This window comes from Hirundo rustica, chromosome 1, assembly GCF_015227805.2.
Source record: "Hirundo rustica isolate bHirRus1 chromosome 1, bHirRus1.pri.v3, whole genome shotgun sequence".
Taxonomy (NCBI): Eukaryota; Metazoa; Chordata; class Aves; order Passeriformes; family Hirundinidae; genus Hirundo; species Hirundo rustica.
The window spans coordinates 94,054,264-94,066,473 of NC_053450.1; positions in this window are offsets into that span (position 1 = coordinate 94,054,264).

Consider the following 12,210-nt stretch of genomic DNA (forward strand, 5'->3'; position numbering starts at 1 on the left):
TCTGTAAAAAGATTTTATTAAATAAGGTCCCTCGTTCCTTTCTCAATTCCCTGCCCCTTTTGTTCCTTCCTCTTTCCCAGCTGAGGACTATAGGTGACTCTTGGATGTAATATATATTTTCTGATCAGTCCTCTGAAGGCTAAGTCCCCTGTTCTTCCATACAAGAATGCCATTTCTTATTATTTTTTTTTTTAAATGAACTGAGCTTATTAACCTGCCTTTCACTTTGTGTAAACTGTAATTAAAATGTATGAAGAATTTGACTTGCAGTGTGCTCTTCTGGATCTGTCATGGGGTCTGCCTTAAGCAGGAGGTATCAAGAACACTGAAGCACTGATTTTTATTTTTTTAAAGGAAGACTCAGGTCATTTCACAGGGGGCAATCAGAGCCTTTGAATGAGGAACCCAGGAATGCCTTCTACCCTGGGAAAGATTTGTGCAGCCATGGCAGCTACCTGTGGTAGGAAGTGCGAAGAGTGAGTTCACATCACAGTCAACTCTAGCAAAGTCTTCAGATTCATGTATTCCAAATAGCTATTTTATGGTTTATATTTTCTTCCCCTCCTTAATGGCAAAATTGGTGAAGAAGGTAGAGGGAAGTGACATCCTTTGTGACCCTAGCTGAAACATTACTACAGTAGTGGGTACAGTGAAAGTTGTTCTGTGTAACCCATGAAGACAAATGTGGTGGGAGACCAGGTAGGCTGCTGGAGTTTAGAAATCTAAGATACCCGACTTGTAAATGATAATTTGCCAGCAGTATTTGCAAGAGACTTTGCTTATGTGGTGCATGTGGTTTTTATTTGGGTTTTTTGTGTGTTTGTTTTGTTGTTCTTTGTTTGGGGTTATTTTGCAGTTGTTTTCTTAACTTATTTTTAAATTTCAAGCTTTCAGTTATGATATGATCAGCCATGACTCAGTTTCTATTTTCTTGGTGCTAACTTTCTAGCCATTTTCAGTGAAGCAAAATACTGAAAACAGAATCTGTGTATATTATATTGCTGAATCCTCCTCCTACAAATCCAATGCAAATGAGGAGTTGAGAGGATTATTTTAAACACCACAATTTTTAAGCAAGCTTGATTGTTGATAGACATGTCTGTGATACAGACAAATAAAAAGGCAACAATTTTCACTCTTTTAATTTAGTTATTCAGAGGTGTGGTTGGGGTTCTCCCCTCCCCTCCCCTCCCCTCCCCTCCCCTCCCCTCCCCTCCCCTCCCCTCCCCCTCCCCTCCCCTCCCCTCCCCTCCCCTCCCCTCCCCTCCCCTCCCCTCCCCTCCCCTCCCCCTCCCCTCCCCTCCCCTCCCCTCTTTTGTTTTTTTTCTTGACCTATCTGATTATCTCTGCTTCTTCCTCTTTACACTGCATTGCCCAGAGCCTGCTTTTTGCAACCCAGAATTCCTGTTCTGAAAGGTCAGGCTTGGTGTGTTTGCCATTGTAATCTCCTATTTCCCTGCTTTTAATCTCCCCATCGTCAAGGTTTTTTAAAGCAAGAGTGATGTTTTGCTGATGAGGGAGTGGAAAAGGAGACATATATGACATATAGCCTCCAGAATGGCCTGTCCAAAGATGCAAAGTGCGATTTCCTTCCTTTAGGGGGTCAGAGTTAGAGGAGGGCTGAGCGGGTGCTGATTTCTTGTCAGCATCCTTTGGTCTTTGCTCCAGTCCTCCACTGAAGGGATGGTGAGGCAATGCAAAGTTTAAAGGGAGAAGATGCCTGCTTTTTCTGTAGCAGACTGAACATGGCCTTTCCTGATGCTTGTGTCTTCCCAGATGCCACCAAACCGAGTCTGGTGAGCAGCTCTGGACCACCCTGTCGTTTCAATCAAGCTGTGTCTTTGCACCCAGATAGCTTCTGGTATGTGCCTTAATTAATTAAATTGTATAATGTGTGCAAGGGAACCTCCTCCTCTTTCCTTGGATAGTGGCTTGCTCAGCTGATTTCTCATGTAAAAGTCCCAGTAAGACTGATTCTTTTGATGCTATTCTCTCTTTTTCCCTTGTGCAGGGTAAGCCAGTTTCATTATAAAGGCAGCATAGCTGGGCAGTTTCTTAGCTGTGGGTAAATAGCGTGACCTTTGAGCCGAGCCATTCCAGATGACCTAGGATGAATTGGGCTGCATTCCTAGTGAGGGCACCCCTTTTCCTAAACAGAAGAAAAGCTGCCTCTTAAGCACTCCCACTTAGAACTTGGAGGCAGATGTTTTGCAGTGTTGGTTTTTGCTGTGCTGAAAATATAGCATAAGGTTAGCAAAATGTTTAAACTGTAGCATAGTCACAGGCTGAGTGCACAGAGTTTACTTAAGGGAGGAGAGTGCTATTTATGGAAGGCATGTGGTTTACTTCCTCTCCCCCCGAAGTGGGAATGTTTCTCTGGGGTTTGGCATGCTCTTCTATATATTATGTGAAAGAAGGAGATGAAGATTTTGGGGAAATTTCAATATATTTATCTCCACTTGCTCATGCCAGGTGTGAGAACTTTCTGATTGTTTTGTGCATTCATATTTTACCTGTTAGGTTTTCAGCAGTATTTTTAATCTTTTACAGCCAAACTGTGCAATTTTCTCCCCTTTTTATAGTGGTACATTTATAATCTGAATTACGTGCAAATTATGTGAGCCGATTAGGAGCAAAATGAGAAAAAGACATTACAGCTCTTGCAAATGCTTCATTATACTAAACTGCCAATTTTAAAATTCATTTCATTGAGTTTGAAGTGAAATGTTTAAAGGAAATGTGGATAGCTGGAAAGGTTGCCATGCTTCTTAAAAAAAGATTATATGATGATATGAGATACTTGGTTGTCATTGTGTCAATTATGGCTCGTCAGGCAACATTAGTATTTGACGTCTGGCATTTGTGGAAGAGAGTTATACAAGAGAGCTAAAAAGCCCTGAAAAGCATGTTTGTTACTTGGCAGGGTTGAGTAAGATATTCAGCTCTGGAAAAAGGTCTTTACAGTCCAATATTGTCAAGGCAGGGAAATATTTTTATGACTTGAGAAAATGGATCAATTAATTTCCTCATCCTGGGGAATGATTGATCCAGCAGTGACTAGCCCAAAAATGGGACATTGAGAATAGCAACTTGATGAACCCTGAATTTAGGAACCTGTGCTTGTCTCCAAGGGACGTCCCGAAGCCCCTTGGCAGGAGAGAGACAGGAAGGTGGTGGAGCTGAGGGATGTCCTGTGCAATGTGGGTTTTCTGCCCTGCCATGAGCTTAGGAAATATTTAGTTATCAAATGCTACACCCATGCTGGAGGTTTGAAACCCTTAGATTTTTGTTCAAACCATTAAGCTCTTTCATCTAATGAAAATCACTTTCTTTTAAAATAAAAAACATTAAACCAAACAGTAACTATTTTTTTTTCCTAATGACTTTTTTGATCCAGGAGCTTTCAGAGTGCTTAGCCTTGCAACTTCAGTTTTTTTTTTTTTTTAAATTACTTTACAAAATCACAGGATGTTTCTGTGGTGAACATACATCTGTGCTGGCTTTTGCTGAGCTTTGGAAATAGGTCAGGAATTAAAGCTCCGGCTTTGTGGTTCTGAGGAAAGCCCTTAAGAAACTCTCTCAGATTTAAGAGGGTAAAGAGGGGTCACTGGAAGTACTACTTGACCATATATAGATGGCACGGTCTGTCCCGTCTGGAAGCATGTACGACTATATGAGCCACATGTATGTATGAGCTGCTGAAAGTGGTGCTCTTCAACACTAGCTTAGGACAGACTGCTGCAGGAAAAAAAAAAAAAAAAAAGAGGCAATCACAGGAAAACATTCAGGGAAATGCTTTGCCTTCAAGCAACAGTGGTGGCTCCTCCTCACATGCCTTAAGCATGGCTATATGGCTTCAGCTTGGTCTATTGTCTCGTGTACCTCTGTGAATAAACTAGCCCCATGGATAGCGTGCGTTAGGTGTGCAGTGTCATTGCCATGGAAACTGGCACCAAACCTCATTCACACATTGTGCCTGGCTGGCAATGGATGGAGTTCAGGCCACTGACTGGCTATTGATGGATGGGGGTCGGGCTCTGGCATCTGCACTCTGCTGCCCTGCCGTCTTTCGTGAGCCCTCCTAAGAGGGAGGTGGTGGGAAGAGGGGTGGTATCTCACAGAAGGGAAGAGGAAAAAAATAGTGCAGGAAGCAAAAATGGCCAGTGAGGTGTCAAAAATTAACCATTTTGTCTGCTCTCACATAGTTCTCTCTTGCTGTTGTTTGTTAATTTGGGGATTTGTTTTGATTTCAGAATAGCGTGAATAGCCTGAAAAACGAATAACTGCTGCAACATTAGTGGGAGGTGCTTGAGTAATTTCTTATTCCCTCAGCCTGGGTCTCAGCAGGGTGACACAGAGGAGCTCTGGGTGAGTGAGGCGTGTAATATGTGAAGCACAGAGGTGGAGCACTTGGCATAAGGATTAAAGCTGGACATGATTTCTGTAAGGTTTCCTGAAACATTAAAGAAAAAAAAAAGTTCGAAGCCTTAGGTTAAAAAAAAAAGAAAAAAAGGAACTGAAATAAAACAAAATCCAGCCTTTGGGGTAAATGGAATTCCCCTATATTTGTCTTTCCCCACCTGCTAGGAATGTTGTGGCAGGATTATGAAATGTGAGGCTTTTTTTTTTTTTCCAGCATTACAGAAGGGAACAAAATAGGATGGGAGGAGAGGTGTTTTGGTGTTTTATCCTTTTCTTAAAGACATTTCTCCTTTCCTTTGGCAGAAGCAACTTCTTCCATCTTTCCTTAAGTCCACTATTTGTTAGGCCTGCAGGTGGCTTTTAAACAACCTCATCACAGTGTAGATTTTGCCATCCTAAAACACCACTTTCCAGGCGTGCTGTGTAGGCTGCTTACCTTCACAATGTGCACAGTTTTTCATGGCTTCTGTGCCCAGGTTAGGGAGAACAGCGTCTGCTTTCTGACCCCTCTTCCTCCCCTCTTCCCCTTCCCAGAACCCCTGTCTGTGCTGAGGATGCAGCACAGCTGGGAGAGCCTCCAGCCCCTTAATACTGCCTGCAGATGAAGGAGGCAATTCATATTTTCAGCTGGTGTAAAGAGGTCTGGTTTCTTTGTTGTGGACACTGCTGAGTGTGCTTTACTGGCAAAAGGTTAGAGCATTGCTAAAGGCTTAGAACTTGAGCATGAGACAAACTTTGGATGAGTGCAGCTTTAAAGGTTCTTCTCCCTCTCTGTGCCTCCTGCTCTTTTTCCTGGGGTTATTAATCAGCCCAAACTCTCTGGTATAACTAAGAGGAACATATTAACAAAATCTTTGCTATACATTTGTTCCTACTCCTGCTTTCCTAACAACCTGTGGGGCCTGTGGGCTACATGCCATTCTGTCAAAATATTTTAACCATTAAGCCATTTCTTTGGGAGTTGGTATTTATATGCATCTAATCTCTAAGTTTGGTAAATTTATTTTTATCTTTTGTTACATAAAAATACTTTCAAATCTGAGAACCTGCCTGTATAAATGTGCGATAACACACCTAGACTTGGCCCCTGAGGGGGGCTGGCTGTAGTCAGGTGATTGTTTAACAACTTGTCAAGGGGAAATTGAGTGCTAGTGCAAGGTGAAGCCTTGAGACGGCTGGGAAGCTGCACTGTGGCTGCTGCTTCCCTCCTGTGTGTTTCCTACAGCAACCCTGCTCCATGTCTCTTCCTGTGAGGAACATGCCAAAGACAAAGTACAGGGAAGCACAAAGGGGAGAAGTGAAGCTTGTGCTGCTAATGCTGTTTCTCAGGAGGCTTTTTGCTTGGTCAGTTTGAAGTCAGGAATGATGTGCTTGTGCTCACAAACCGGGATCCTTGGTGGCTCCATTTCAGACCCTGCATTTTTTGAATAAACCAGGTGCTTGTAGCTCCTTTATCTCAGCATCCTCTGATGCTGCTCATATGGGTGCAGCACAAGCACATCTCGAGCTGTGCTCTCTTTGCTGTACCCCTTCATATCTCCTCTGCTTGCTCTAAATTGTGCCACTAATGACAATGTGAGGGTGATGACAGTTCTGCAGCATTCCTGATTGTGCGTGTCTGCCAAAGCCTGCCACAATTGTCCATCCCCTATGATCCCAGACAGCAGAGAAATGAAATCATTGAGCTGCAATACCATGTGGGCCCAGCTTCAGCATACTCAAACTGTGTGTGGCTTATTGTCACGTATGTATGTAATTGCTAACTGGGTCTTCATGTGGTGGTGCCCTGAAAATGCTTTGCTGTCATTTTCTCTTTGATTAGTCTCCCCTCTAATTTAAAAGGAGTCTCCCCTTGAGGGAAGTTTTTCTTCATTTATTTCATTAGTGAATTTTTTTTTTTTAATATATAAATTTACTTCTCTGTATAGAGCCTAGAAAAAAGAAATGGACTGACAAAAAACTAAATATTCTTGCTAAACATGAGTCTGACAATGTTCAAGTTTAAAAAAGAAAAGAAGTAAAAAATATATCTGAACGTCAAGTTTGTTTCTGGTCTTTTCTTGCAGATTTTAAAATGTTTCTGCCAAGAGAAATGACCACAGTAGTGTATGAAGCGATGGAAAAAACAGATGAATTTTTTTATGTGTTGATGTTGTTATAATATCTGGTCCCCTCTTTTGGAAATGTAAGTCAGGGAAACATGTGCATGGAAATTCAGAAATATCCATCTGGACTTCCTCTAACATTAAGGTATTCAGAATATATAACAATTACCTTGATAGATATGCTTTGTTCTTTAAATGAATTGGTGAAATTTGGCATGCTTCTTAAAGAGGCCTTTTTCCAGTCTTTTCCCATATTCTTAGCTCATGCCTTTGCATAATGATGTGATCCATGGTGGGCAGGAATAATTCAGCCTAACGATGAATAATAGTAGCATTTGTGGTCAACTGGCCGTGACATTCTCATTTGAGCATTTCTCTTAGGGAACTGCGTCTTCGAGTCATGAGACTTGCAGTAATGTCAAGAGAGAGACAGCACAGAATCAGGCTGGATGAGGGAGAAAGGGGACACTTGTTTTACAGGGTCCACTGTGGTGGAGGATGGAATTAAAGAAAAAAAAAAAAGCCTTGCTTGAAATACTGGTAGCTTTACAATCCTCTCTTTGTAGCACTTCCTCCACTTTCAAGTACTTCTGTACATCTGTGTTTAAATAAATGTATGTGTACAGTTCTGTGCGCAAGACCCACTGGAATCTCAGCGAGGGAAAAACTACCTGTAGGAGAAGGGGTGGTGGGAGTAGAGAAGGACAGGGAAAGCATCAAGTTAGGAGGAATTTATTGGTAGCCTAAAATAAGAAAATGCAGAAAAGAGCAGATGATTTTGAAACTAGAATTGGACAATCTACTCCAGATTTGGATCTTCCTGGGCAGAGGAAGAGCAACATGTTGGTAAACCTGGGGATCAGGTTTAAATGGAGACATGATGTAAAATAAACACTGTCATGCTAGAATGACCTACTTCCATCATGCCTCATCTGTGTCATTTCTGAGCCCTGGGTATTAGGTATATATGAAGGTTAATGACAAAGTGACATATTATTCATTGATAAGTAGAAAGGGATGTGTGAAAAATGCAGAGTTCCCCACTACAACTAAAATAGGCACTTGTGGTAGCTGTGTATAAAAATAGTCTGGACACTATAGCTTTGATTAAAGTTTGAAGTACTGTGATTGTGCTGATTAGATATGTAGGATATGCTTACTTTCTGTTGAAGCAAAAAATGTATTTACAGGAAGATGAATAAATGGGAATGGAGTATCTGTGGTTCAAGGGAGAAGAATTATTAATGTTCTGATGGCTTTTGCAAACTGAAAGTTGGTTGTCGACTAACTCTCAGAATTTGTTTGAATGTATGAGTAGGAATCCAAATAGTGTGGTGATAGAAGAGCTGACACCCTTTCCATCCTTCAGATGTAATTTTCAGGATACTGGAGAAGGTGGAAGAACCGGAAAGCTATGCTGCTCTTCCATGGTGTAAACTGCTGCTGAAAATCATAAAGAAGAAAAGGAAACTTGATTTGTAGTTCGGAATAAAGTGACATTAAGAGAACATATGCTTCCTTGTCACATGTTACTTAAGAGATTCTGACAATGTGTCCAAAGCAACTCCATCTTCAAGGGGGAAAAAAGAAGATCATGCCAAAACTGATAGTCTTCTGATGTGTTCCATTAGTTGTGGATTTCTACAAGGATTCTTCAAATACATAATTAATTATTATAAACGGCAATGGCCTTATTCAAGGTGCCACAAACAAGGTAACAGAAGCATGTTAAAGTCATACAGTTTGTGCTGAAATCTGACTATCTGAAAGGGTTGAAGATAACCTTGTTCATCAGAGTTACATTAGAAATGATTAGTAACAGCAGCTCCAGTATTTGGCCTATGGTTTTCAGAGCAGTTTGGAAAAGTATTTTCACACAGTATGTGCCCAAATTTTTTTAAAACTATCCTCTGCATTTTATTTAAGTCATGTAAAAGTTCGTAACCAGAGACTACAGACCAATTGCCCATCCAAAGTAAGCAGCAAAGCTGGAGCAGAAGAAATGAAAACCAGATTAAACTGCTAGAATATATCCTTTCATTTGAATGACAATGCTTTATAAGAGTTCCAGCTGAAAGTGAGGGCCCATATAGTTTGATTCTATGCAAAAGCAGAGCATAGTGTATGGGGAGAACACAGAGAGTACACATAGTAAAGATGTGACCTGAGAAAGTTGTGTAAAGAGTTGTGGGGAAAAAGGAAAAGGAAAAAAGGTGTTAAGTTGATTCTGTTGCAATTAAAATAAAAGTACATGAAGTTTTGCTTAAATTCCTCTAATTTTGCTTTTTATTTGAGAAGGGTGTGAGAAGCTTGATTTTAATTTGGACTAGCCTAAAGGAGCTGCATTATTTCAACATGCTTTTACTTTCAAGCTCTGTAATATGGTAGTCTATGACAAGAGAAGAATCACAGCCTAGAAACAGCAAATGTTACCTTGATGAACACCACCAAGGTTTTTACTGACACCATGGAACTCTTTTCTTAAGCAAGCAATTTAGCTTCTCAGAATAATATCTGTAACAATGGACATTTATACGCACAAAATGGATAATTCCATGCTTAGGATGAATTTAGAGCTGTTGCAGTGGGTATAACTTCTTTGAATTCAAATGATTTGCACATGCTTGTGTCATGGCCGAGTGTGATCTCCTCAGCTTTTGAAAGTTAGGTTGCTTTTGAAAGTTAGGTTGCTTAAGATACTGAAGCAAATATTCTGGAGACATGTTTCCTAATCATAAAATTCCTTTTTCATGAAGGATGTGGCTTTGATCAATTATTTACTTACCTGTCCTCAAACATATTTACACTTTTCAAACCTTTCTTTGTTCAGTTTATACCCAAACTGCACATCCTTGGTACCTTCTTCAGAAAGTCTGAGGGAAGTGGCATCTGCAGCTCCAAAAGATGAAAACACATGAAGGAAACAAGCATGAGATTTGATTTTTTAATCTCCTTTTATTTTGTGAGTGTTCACTGCATTCGAATATCCTCACCAGCAACCCTCCTGCAGTTATCAAATGTCTCAGCTTTTTTTCAGTGCTTAACCAGCTGTAAAAGATGTTTTATTGCCTTATATAGTCTTCCACCATTTAAGTAAATCACTTCAGTGTTGTATTATAGATGACTGTAAAAAGGAGATTTTTTTTTTTTTTTTCAATTACAGTGACTTGTAGCCAGGTACGCACACAAACCAGCATATTTGGAGCAAGCAGCAACCTGTCCTGCAGTTGAGAAAGGGTGGTGTGTCCTCCTTACCCCATGAGTAATGCAGCAATGCACGTGCCCTGCTGCTGAGGACCAGCTGGCTGCTGTGTGCTGTCAGAGCTGCTTGCCAGCAGGCACGGCTCATTAAGAGCCTAGTTACAGGATATAACGTCTTTGCAGTCAATTAACAATGCTGCTCTTTAAAAAGGTCCAGATCCTTCCTGATTCAGCAAAGCACTTCAATATATGTTCAAAGTTAAATGCTTGATTAAAGTTTTGTGAAATGAAGATGTGAGGTCTTGTGCTTGCGGTTAAATAGGTAGGCACATTCCCAAATCAGGGCCTGACATGTTATGGTTCTTAGAGGTTTCCAGGAATCTTGAATATCCTGAAATACTGACTGTGCTGATTTCTAAGATGGGTAAAACCTACAACTGGAAAACAAAACCACTTCACGTGACTGTGAAGTATGGAAGAAAACCTTTTAAAATCTATATCTGGTTATCATTGATGCTTGTCTTGTCAAGGAAATGCTAACAGACTGTTTACATTTTTGTAGCCTTAAAATAAATTAAAGAAATTACACAACCCTAGTCATCTGGAAATGGTGAATATATATATTTGATAAAATGAATTTATTCTTTGAAGAAAGAAGCAATGAGAGTAATTGAATTGTTATTCACTTCCTGACTGTAATATTTCTCACTGGGCAGGGTTGTATTTTGTAGCCTGCTTCTTGTGGTCAAGTAAAGGGATGAATATTAAGAAGATCAAAATTCAAGCTCTTACCTTAGCATTTTATGTAACAATGTCTACCACTTACCCACGCTTATTTTCTGTTGTATGACATCTGTTCAGTTATTGTAATATCCTACTGATAGCTCATTGCAGTAATAGGCAAATTTCTTTGCTCTAGTTCAATGGGTAAACAGCAGAATCAAAGAAAATATCTCACTGATTGTGAGTTATTTATTCACATAACCACCCTGCTCCTTGTGGATTGGGTCTAAACACCTTATTGTGAGACCTAGATTTGCTATTTTCTGTAGAAGTATGTTGAATTATCAGAGCACACTGCTTCATCTTCTGCAATGTCTTGTTTTCTTATATCCCCAGTAATAAAATGCATAGTTCCAGCTGATGGCAATGAATGTCGATTGAAACCTCAAATAATTTTTAAAGCAACTTGTGATTTCTGGTGAAGCATCCTATAAATGTGGATTGTTCCATGCTTCTTCTTATTTACTTTGTCCTATTAGAGAACAGTTGAAAGAACCTTCCTGGTTTGTGTGTGTGAGCTCCCATTCTTGTATGCTTTCAACTTTTGTTTTCAGTCTGATTCGAGTTGGAATGGTATTTTGCTTTTAATATATTATTTGGACCTGAAACTTAAAATGAGAGAGCCAAAAACCCCACATCTCCTATACAGAGACTGTCTAGAAGTAGCTGGAATTGGATCACAACCTGTAAGGCAGACACAGCACCTCCTGTTAGTTAAGTCACCCATGCCCATGGAGCTGGTTCTAACTGCCCTGGATGCCTCTGGGGCTGGGGATAAGGGCTTCTGTCTGCCCAAAAGGTAAGGCGGGAGACAGATCGTAGGGGGTCTGCCTCTGGTTTCCATGCTCAGATTCACTGGATATGTTCATGGGTAAGACTCAAAGATTTCACAGATTATCATGTTTCAGATATGTGGGGGAAATTTTGGGTTTGGTTGGTGCAGCGCTTGATCACTACAGAGATGCAGGCTCTGGAAAAAGTGAAATACAGAGATCTTAGACAAACCCTGCTACAAGGCCAGCCCCCAAATCCCACATCCATCACAGCCCACCAGAAATCTGATGTTCAGTGACAGCCCTGCCTTTCATTGCCTTGCCCCAAACTTCCAAGTTATTTCAGACGGAGTAGTTTGGGTTTGGTGGTAGACACCTCTTTAGGTGAAAGCATTTGCAGCAAAATGTCCAGCCCCTTCCAGGCACGGGGATGAGCCTGAAATGGGAGGCTCCATCAAAAAATGGACAAACTTCAGAACAGTTCAGACTACATGTGAACTTTGCCAGTGATTAAATGTAAATAATCCTGCTCAGACTCTAACAGCTGAATTGAAGCAGAGATTTTGAAATAAAAGAACTTGGATCACAATTTTATGGCTATCTCTAAAACATTTTATTGCTGGTTTCTGACACCAGAGTGTAAATATGGGGCTTTAAAGAGTTGCATTGTGAAGCTTTTATCCTTTGCTTATGTACAAAACATAAATACTACTGTTTTATTTTCAGGGAAATTAAATGCATATTTTTAAAATGCCATTTAGGAAGCCAAGTGGGTTAGTAAGAAAACTTTTTTTTTTTTTTTTTTTTTAATGTGTAGATACTGTATTTTTGTGTAAAAAAATACTGAACAATTATTTTTGGTCAACTGATGTAGACCAAAAAATTGAAAAGAATGAGAGGGGAATAAGCATGCGTTGCATGTTTGC